General features: G+C 40.2%; 1 non-coding gene across 1 annotated transcript; it reads left to right on the top strand.

Moving 5' to 3' along the window:
- The first annotated feature begins 3217 nt into the window (after nucleotides 1-3217).
- Nucleotides 3218-3289, top strand: TRNAM-CAU. Its single transcript has one exon. It is a non-coding gene; the product is annotated as a tRNA-Met (tRNA).
- The last annotated feature ends 5882 nt before the right edge of the window (nucleotides 3290-9171 follow it).

Below are 9171 nucleotides of genomic sequence, written 5' to 3'. Positions count from 1 at the left end.
TCTGCTTAGAAATGCCTCAAGAAACTGGAGACTGGATTTATGTGACTAATTCATTTCCAGTTCAGTGACTGTACCAAAATTTGGGAAGATATTCCACATGAAAATTTGAGTCAGTATGAGTGTTTTGCTTTTTGATTCTCCCTCTCTCTTAAAAAAAAAAAAAAAAAAGAAAAAAAAAAAGTAAATTGGGCATCGAATCACGATTTCAAATAAATCAAAGTATTTAGGTTTGAGCATGTCAAAATAAAATTTTCAGCTAAAAAAAAAAAACCTTTTTTTATTTTAATCAACACTGCTCATAAAATATTGAATTTCCAAATATCATTTGTTGATCAGAAAATGCATTTTTCAGTGAGAGAACTGTTCATCTGAAAAACTTCCTTGTCTCTCTTCATTTTCATACTACTATGTTTTCTTAGAATTAGCTCCAGGAGTCTTGCTACAGCTGTGGAAATAAGCTAATACACAATATGTACAGAGTAAGTATCTTTCAGTATGTATTATTCGAAAGGTCTGCAGTGAAACTAGAAGTCCATACCCATAACATATGCTGTTCACAATGGATTTGGGTAATGAAAAAAATCTGCAATTCAGAAATATAAATCATAATTTCAACCCTTTCTATGGGGAAATGAAGGTATATATTTCTCCCTTTCTTCTGCCCTGTACTCTTCGTCCTCTAGTGTCTTCACTTCCATGCAGCAGGTATAATGGAGTGGGAAAGGTGAAAGAAAAGGCATTGATCCTTTTTGTTATACTCACACAATTTGTTCAGGAGAGCTGGCAGTCCTTCTTCTTGAGCTTCGTACTGTCCTTTACAGGACATTTGAGTCTGTTTCATTCTGCTTGAGTACGAGCTGTTCAATAATCCAAAATGGAATTTTTAAAGGGCATGCATCCTTAACACTAGTTGATTTAAAGTAAATATTTGTAGGTCATCCTCTTGCTCTGTTTAGAGAATCTTTTCCTTCCTAGAACCTTTCCTTAGTGGAACTGCTTCTGTGGTAATGTCTTCCCCATTGTTTGTGTGTTGTTTTCAGACAACAGAGCAAAGTGTCAGGTATACAAAACCTGGGAGGGTGAGAGGCAAAAATATTTTGGTGAAAACACTGAGTCACCACATTACTAGGATGAATATATTTCATGTTCCTGTTAAACCATTGTTCTTCAAAGGTTGTGGCTAATGAGTCAAAATTTGTTTATGAATACATTATGCCCAGCTGAAAATACCTACCAACTTTCTAGCTAAATATTATTTCCCTAGAAAATGCCTTTTAAGTTATCTCTAAAGAGAGAAATAACTGCCTTTCAGGAAAAATATGTCTCACATACTCAATTTTAAGCAGTAAGTAGAAAACAAAAATTCAGCAGTGTCCTCTCTAGGATTAATGCAGTTTCAATCTTCATCAAATACAATTGCAATACATTATCCCATCCTATGGGGTGTTAAATAAATAGGCAAAAATAAAGTACACATATGCAATAAAAACAGTATGTGCTTAAAAGTTTTTGTATGCTTAGACAAAAGCAGGTTATAACAACTTTTTCTTACTTGAAAACTGCCAGAAAAGTTTGGGAGACCTTAGCACTCAAAGTATCCTTATTAAATGAGACATCTTACAAACAGCCTCTACAACCTCTCTTCGACAAAAAATTCCCAAACCCAGCCTTCTTCTCCCCTCTCACAAGATACTCTGCAGAACGCTATAGAAATACAGAAATGTCCACTGTATGTTAGGAAATGGGAAGACCAGTGGGTAGAGCTATTCCAAGTGAAAAATATACTAGAAAATTTAAAAGCAGACTTATTTATTTATTTATTTATTTACTAGAATAGAGTCTTCAGAGACATGACAGAAAGCACTGCAGCTCTGGTTTCCTTGGCATAGCCGACAGATAAATAGTTAACTGACTCCATTTTCCCTTACAGAGGGGCAAAGGGGAATGACACAAAGATGGCATGTGCTTGTTCACAAAATTTTCCACTTTTTTACATTTTTGGAACAGAACCAACCATTTCAATTGAAAAATGAAAAACAAACAAAAAAGCAACAACAAAAACAACCAAAAAAAAAAAAAAACACGACCAACCAAACAAAAAAAAACTGTATTATCGTCAAATTCATCCATTTGATATGGATCTTGAAAAGACAGAAAAATTATACAAAATCTCAAATCTGTTATTTTCTAGGTCTTCAGTAGTATTCAATATCATAGAATAGCAGAGGTTGGAAGGGACTTCTGGAGGTAATCTGTTCCAACCTCCCTGCTCAAGCAGGGCCACTGAGGGCCGTTTACCATGTCCAGGAGGCTTTTGAATATCTTCAGTGAGATATTCAACATCTTTGGGCAACCTGTGCCAGTGCTTACGATCAAAAAAAGTGCTTCCTGATGTTCAGATGCCACCTTTTGTGCTCCAGTTTGTACCCTTTGCCTCTTGTCCTGGCACTGGGCACCACAGAAGAGAGCCTGTCTCCATCCTCTCTGAATCCTCCCTTCAGGTATTTATAGACATTAAAAAGATCCTTCTGAGCCTTCTCTTCTCCAAGCTGAACAGCCCCTGGTCTCTCAGCCTCTCCTCATAGGAGAGATGATCCAGTCCTGTCATCATCTTTGTGACCCCTCTCCGGACCTGCTCCAGCAGCACCATGTCTTTCTTGCACTGAGAATTCCAGAACTGGACTCGGCACTCCAGGTGTGACATATTAAAACTTGCTTAATTTTTTGCATCCTCTATAGCAGACATACAACCCTCTCTTCAACATCCTTTGCCCATAGGACCCAAAATAAATGTTGTTTTTACTTTGCTTTGTCTTCTGTTCTAAACACTCAATGATATTATATGCTTTAATTCAAGCCTGGGATTACCTCGTATTTCTTGTGGGGTAAGCACGTTCATGTCAGCAGTTGCTGTGAAGTACCTATTACACCAGACTTTTTTTTTTTTTTTTCTTCCTACAGCACTGTTGTGCACTTCTACTCTTCAGGATGTCAGTTACTTGAGGAGGCTTACTTCCATTTGCCCAGCTTAGGACAATGGCCCTTATTTTCTTCATGCCTAAAATAAATGTCAGAAGTGGTTTTTTGTTGTTGTTGTTGTTGTTTGTTTGTTCATTTGTTTGTTTGTTTGTTTTTAAGTCTGGAACCTTGGAAATTTAATATTCTGTTCGATACTTGCTGGCTTTTTAGGTCAGTGCTGCTGAGAGTTGTAGGAAGCAGCAGAGTGGCGCAGCGGAAGCGTGCTGGGCCCATAACCCAGAGGTCGATGGATCGAAACCATCCTCTGCTAATAGTCTTTTCTTCCCCTCCACTCAGCCCTGGTGAGGCCACACCTGGGATTGTTGTGTCCAGTTCTGGGCTCCCCAGTACAAGCACATAGAACTACCAGAGCGAGTCCAGAGGAGGGCTACAAAGGTCATTAGAGGACTGGAGCATCAGACATACAGAGCCATGGTCCTGTGTAGCCTGGAAAAGAGAAGACTGAGGGGAGGATGGAGATGGTCTCTTTTCAGTTTTCACAGGGCACAGTGTGCCCTGTGAGAGGATGAGAGGCAACAGACACAATCTGAAGCACAGGAAATTCTGGCTGAATATGAGCGGACGCTTCTTTACTGTGAGGGTGACAGAGCACTGGAACTTGTTGCCCAGAGAGGCTGTTGGAGTCTCCTTCTCTGGAGATATTCAAAACCCGCCTGGATGCTATCCTGCGATGGCATACATGGATCTAGGTGATCCTGCTTGGCAGGGGTGTTGGACTAGATGATCTTCAGAGGTCCCTTCTGACCTCGGCCATCCTGTGATTCTGTGATTAGCAATCAGGCATTGAACCTGTAGAAATCTTTTCTAATTATGTTCGAACAGATATGTTTCTACAGAAGTCTAAGGAGGTGAGAAGAAAAGCTTGGTAAGCTCATTACAAAAAGATTCAAAAAATTGGTTGTTGCATATCCCTTTGTGCCAGGAACAAGTGTTCTAATTCTGCTGTTACATGAGAGTGAAAGTAAATTGTGAGTTGTTTTGATGGAATAGGCAACAGTTTATCTCAAGAAGTAATGCCATTTTATCCGCAGATTCAGTTACAACAGAGGAAGCCTGACAAAATAGAGGTTCTGAGAAAGGATATGCTCTTTGTTTAGTACTACATCAGGGTAATAATCCCCAGGGAAAGAAAATAACAGTTTAACTTAAAGGCCAGACATCAACACCAAAGCAAATGAGTATAAAGTGGCATGATGGTGCCTACTGTGAAAATTAGGCTTCCATTAGCAAATTACCAAAAAGAAGCCCAAATTAAATTGCTTAAAGATGGAGCTTTTCTGGTAACTTTTGGTGGTAGGAGACTATATCCTCCACCCCACAAGGACATGATTAGCATGAATTATCAGCCTGGATGCAGAAATAACAGCTTTAGTGTTCTGCCTCATGCAGAATGTCAGACTAGATGATTTGAATGATGTCTTTTAGTAATGAATTCCTAAGAGGTCAAGGAGATGAAACTGAGAGTTAGGTTACTCAAATACAAATTCCTCATAAATTATAATATATATATATTTTTTTTTATTTTTTAGTTGATAAAGTTCTTAAGCTGCATGAGACGGATCAGGTCCTTTGTGCCATCCCATGGAAGATGAGTAATATACTGTATGTATTAATCTATGCCATTGGAGTATTGAACATACAACAGCTGTCAGATTTTCTAAATTTGATAGCGCCTGTGAGGTCACTGGTGAGGGTTAAAGATGTTGCCAGTACAAATTGCAAGATTTTCCTGGTGGATGAAGATGCCACATGTTAAATGCTAACTATAAAACAATTACGTCTGTTACATGTAAACAATGGAAATAATTGTTTTATCTTTTGCATAAGAATTTGGTGAAAAGATTTGCAATGTTAGACCTATTTATATTGTTGTTGTTGTTGTTATTCCTACTAAAACACTTCTGGTGTTCTCCCTTAAAGTTTCAGCATACCAAATGTTTATTCTTTGGACATTCTTCTTCTTAATATAGATTGGATAGATTTATCAATATATATAAAGTGTCACATGACTATTGCTGGCTGTGAGCCTTTCATATAGCTCCTTAATCTACTAGAAGGCATAAGCAAAAATTAGTCTAGCTTTCTTGAAATAATCCCATGATGCCATGTGAAATCTAAGCATAAATGAAGCAAAGAGTACCTGAATAACGTAGTGTGTTAGTCTGGGTCATGTAACAATGAGTGTGTTGACTCATCTCTGACACTTCCGTTTCCTCCCTCACTACAATATTTTAGACCTAGCGGTGAAGTATTGTAAATATTTTTCATAAAGGGATAGCTTCTAATGAGAATCTTGCTGTTCAACAGATTTGCATGGAGTACTTGAAGTTCTGCTTATTTGAGAAACTTGAATAAAACCACTCTATTCCATTAGAATGACAATGGAGTCCTTCAGAGTTTTAATTTTCTACTGCTAAAACCAGGAAATTTTTCAAATAATTTCCCTATCATACTTTGTGATAAAGCATTTTGAGACGCTGTACAGCTCCACAGGAGCCTAAAGGTTTTACAGGTGTGAAATCTGTGACCTTAAAAATTTGATAGTGTCCCTTTGATATTGAATAAACCTCAGGTCACTCAGCTTTACATTAAGGATACATTTCTGAAATATTTACTACCAGTTGTAATGTTTATTATGGGTGTTGTTTCAGAGAAGTCAAGAAGTTTGATCCTTAGCTCCCTTGGAGAAGTTGTACAAACACAGACATGGTCCTATGCCCCCTTCCTGCCAGCAAGAGTTTGCTTAATCTTGTATTTAATTTGGAGGTATTTCAGACCTGTTCTAAACTTGGCTGGCTAACAGCCAGAAAAGACAACTAGCAACTAAAAATGATCTTCATCGACCTAAAATATTGTATTGTTATGCTTATGGTTTCCAAGTTGCTATTTAGACTGTAGTCACCTCCATATCCTTCTCTGGATTGCTACTCCCAACTAGTTATTTTGTTATTTGTGCATTTGAATTTCTTTTGGGAATGCAATATTATGTTCATGTCTTCCTTAAGGTTTACTAATTTGTGTGTTTTCTCCAGTTTATCAAAATAATTTAGAATTGTAATTCTGCCTTGCAGACTCAGTATCCCTTTCCATTCTGGTATCATCTGTTAATAGTTGTACTTTATTTCCAGTCACTGATGGAATCATTCAGTGCCATAGTAGTTTTAATAGCTTTTTAAAGGAGTCTATACGCTCCCAGATTGACTATCAACCATACTCTGAATATAGGGTTTGTTAAGTGCTCACGTTCCAGCAATTAGATTTTGACTATATTTAAGCAATTTACTTGGAAGAATGTTAATGTGCATGGTGGCAAATAGCTTGCTAATGCATACCATACTTCCCCCTTATCCACAAAGCTAGTTACTTTGTCAAAAAAGAAAACTAGATAAATTTATACTGTTTATTCTTGATACACCTCTACTGGCCATTTTTCTGTTTCCTTATTGACCTTGTTATTTACAAATAGATGAGTCATTTGTTTCAGTACCTTTCAGGCATACCGTCCTTATAAAGCTATACAGATGCTCACAGAGATGATGCTCATTCACAGAGCTCACTCAGACGTGTGCTCAGCCTTAGTCGCTGTTAACCAACTCAGCTTTTTGTATTTTAGTGCTCTGGATCCTGTTCTGAAGATGTTACCTCTCAGTGTTGACTTTGATCTCTTTATGCTAATAGCTCTGGTCTTATTCTCTCTTTCTGTTTCTGTCTCTCTTTCTCCTTTAAAGTCTCCCTTTAGTATCCCCCATTTTTTGAGGATGTCTGTCCTCCAAAAGGGGGAATGCTGTACAACGAAATCTGGAGAACAGAAAACTTCCTTTAGCTGATGTCAGTGTTTTCTGAAAAGGCTGCAACAGAATTTTTACTCTTCCACTGATGAATGCCTGTAATTGCTTTTTTTTAACGTGCCTGGTTGTTATGATTTTTCCCCATCTTTCACCTCTGTGGGTGTATTTTCCTTTATGACTTTGAAAGAGGTTTCTGCAGGCAACTGAGGCAACCATGGGGCACTCTGCAGCGTGAGGTCTGTGGTCCAGCAGCGACACTGTACTGTGTCTGACCAAAGGCCTTGCCCTCAGACTGTCTGAGGACTTTGGGAGTTTTCCCGTTAAAGAGTGGATTACAAAAAGAAAGTTGCAATGTGCTGGCAGGCAAGACACTCAGGAAAATCAATCTGAATGAACAAAAGGTATGTTCAAAGGTGGGTATGTTAAAAATCAATGACACCTCCCCCCCCAAACAAGAATAAAAATTGATCTTGCGCGTACTTTAGTATACTTCTCTTTGAAAACAAAGTATATTAAATTAAGACCAATTTAGATTTTGAATCACCTGTGCGTAGAGCAGTTTAGCAACTTTTAATACTTTAAAATTTGATTTGGATTTTCTGAAAATTATGAATTTTAAAAAGGTTTATTATTTCTTCTCCTTGTGTCTTCTGCAGCTCTCAGTAAGTTGTTGGTACTTGAAAGAAATAATGAATAATACTGAATGGTTACATTAGTATTTTCTCTGCCTGGAGTTACAAGATGAAGGATTTTAGTAGAGGCATGAAAGCAATATGTTAGAGTAAGTTCTTTTTTTTTTTTTTCTTTTCTGTTGCTTGTTAGAAAGTCCTTTCTAGATCCTTTGCAAAGACCTAAAACAACCAGTTGAAAAGAGTAAAAAGCCTTCATAGAAGCTGATATCTTCCCCTTGCAGTCACCGAATTCTCCTTCCTGCATCAACCTAAACCTGGTGTATTTCTGCATCTCTGTGAGACGTAAGATGCTATTATCACAATGCAAAAACTGCAACAATCATATTTATTGGACATTGTCTCAGCAAATGGATGGAAAAATAAGCAGTTTTTAGTAGATACATACATTTTTAACTATTTTCATTTTGGTGCACATTCTATAGCAAGAGAAGTCAGGAGTAACTTTGCTGGCTACCATTTCGGCAGATTAACTTGGATCTAGGATAGCGTTTCTGGGAAGAGAATTTGTCCTCTTGGTAACAAGCAAAAAGTGAGAGTAAGCCTCTTGCGGGGATTGTGCAGCAGAGACCCCAGGGATGAAGAGACTCAGCTGGACCCAGCCATATGGAAGAAGCTATGGGCTCCCTCGAGCATTTACAAACTACACCTTGCTGAAGGCTTAGTCATCGCTGCTGGGGGTTGCCATCTATGAAAGACAAATCACTTTCACCTATTACTGAGGTCTCAAGAGCTGTTATAAATCGCATAGAACCGCATTCACAAGCAGGGAAAACTGAAAACAAATAGAATTTACTTAGGAGCCTGATGCATTTAATGTTTTCCTAAGGATGCTGAAGATGCAATGACAATAAACAACGCTCCAGGAGAATTTAGCAGGAACGCTGGGTGTATTTATAATACAACTTTTTGAGACGGAAGGTGTTTTTTTAAATGAGCACAGCAGTGTTGATGTCGCTACTCGACACATTTTAATGTATGGAGTGACACTTGCCCATTTTATTTTCGAAAATAATTTGCGGGAGATTCTGCTGTGTTTCACACTAAGCCTGCAACTGAAGAAAACGCCAAGAAACCCCCCTCTCTCTCTCCCTCTGTAGCGACTGCTGCACAACACACTTAAAACGAGACCCTCGGCGAGCCGCCGGGGATATTTACAAGTGCAGCAGGCGACGTCGCAGCCCCCCAGCTTCCCTTTCGGGGCAAAACCCAGGCGAGCACCGCGGCGGCCCCCAGCCTGCTCCCTCCTCTTCCCCCCCCACGAAGGCCGGGGCGAAACTCCGCGCACCAACTCCGGAGCTCCGGGGGTGGTGGGGGGGAAGCACCGCCGCCACCGCGCTCCCCGGGGGGGTGCTGCCTCCCCCGGCGCCGCCGCCTCCCTCTCGCTCGCCCAACTTTCATTCATTGTTGGCGTCGCCCAGAGGCCCCCCCCTTGTTATTTTCTCCCCCCCCCCCGCCCCCCTCCATCTCTCGCCGGGCCGGGGCGGGCGGCGGCGCAGCCAGTGAGCGCGGCGCGGGGCGCTGCGGGCGGGGCCGGGGAGGCGCGGCCCCACAGCCCCTATATAGGGCGGCGCGTGGGGCGCTCCCGGCTCCGTGGGAGCGGGACCAGGCGGAGGAGGAGGAGGCGGACGGGGCGGGGGGGAAGCTCTCGGCGA

Source organism: Cygnus olor, chromosome 4 (assembly GCF_009769625.2).
Source record: "Cygnus olor isolate bCygOlo1 chromosome 4, bCygOlo1.pri.v2, whole genome shotgun sequence".
Lineage (NCBI taxonomy): Eukaryota > Metazoa > Chordata > Aves > Anseriformes > Anatidae > Cygnus > Cygnus olor.
The sequence above is the reverse complement of the archived record's forward strand: the minus strand, read 5'-3'. Positions and strand labels throughout refer to the sequence as shown.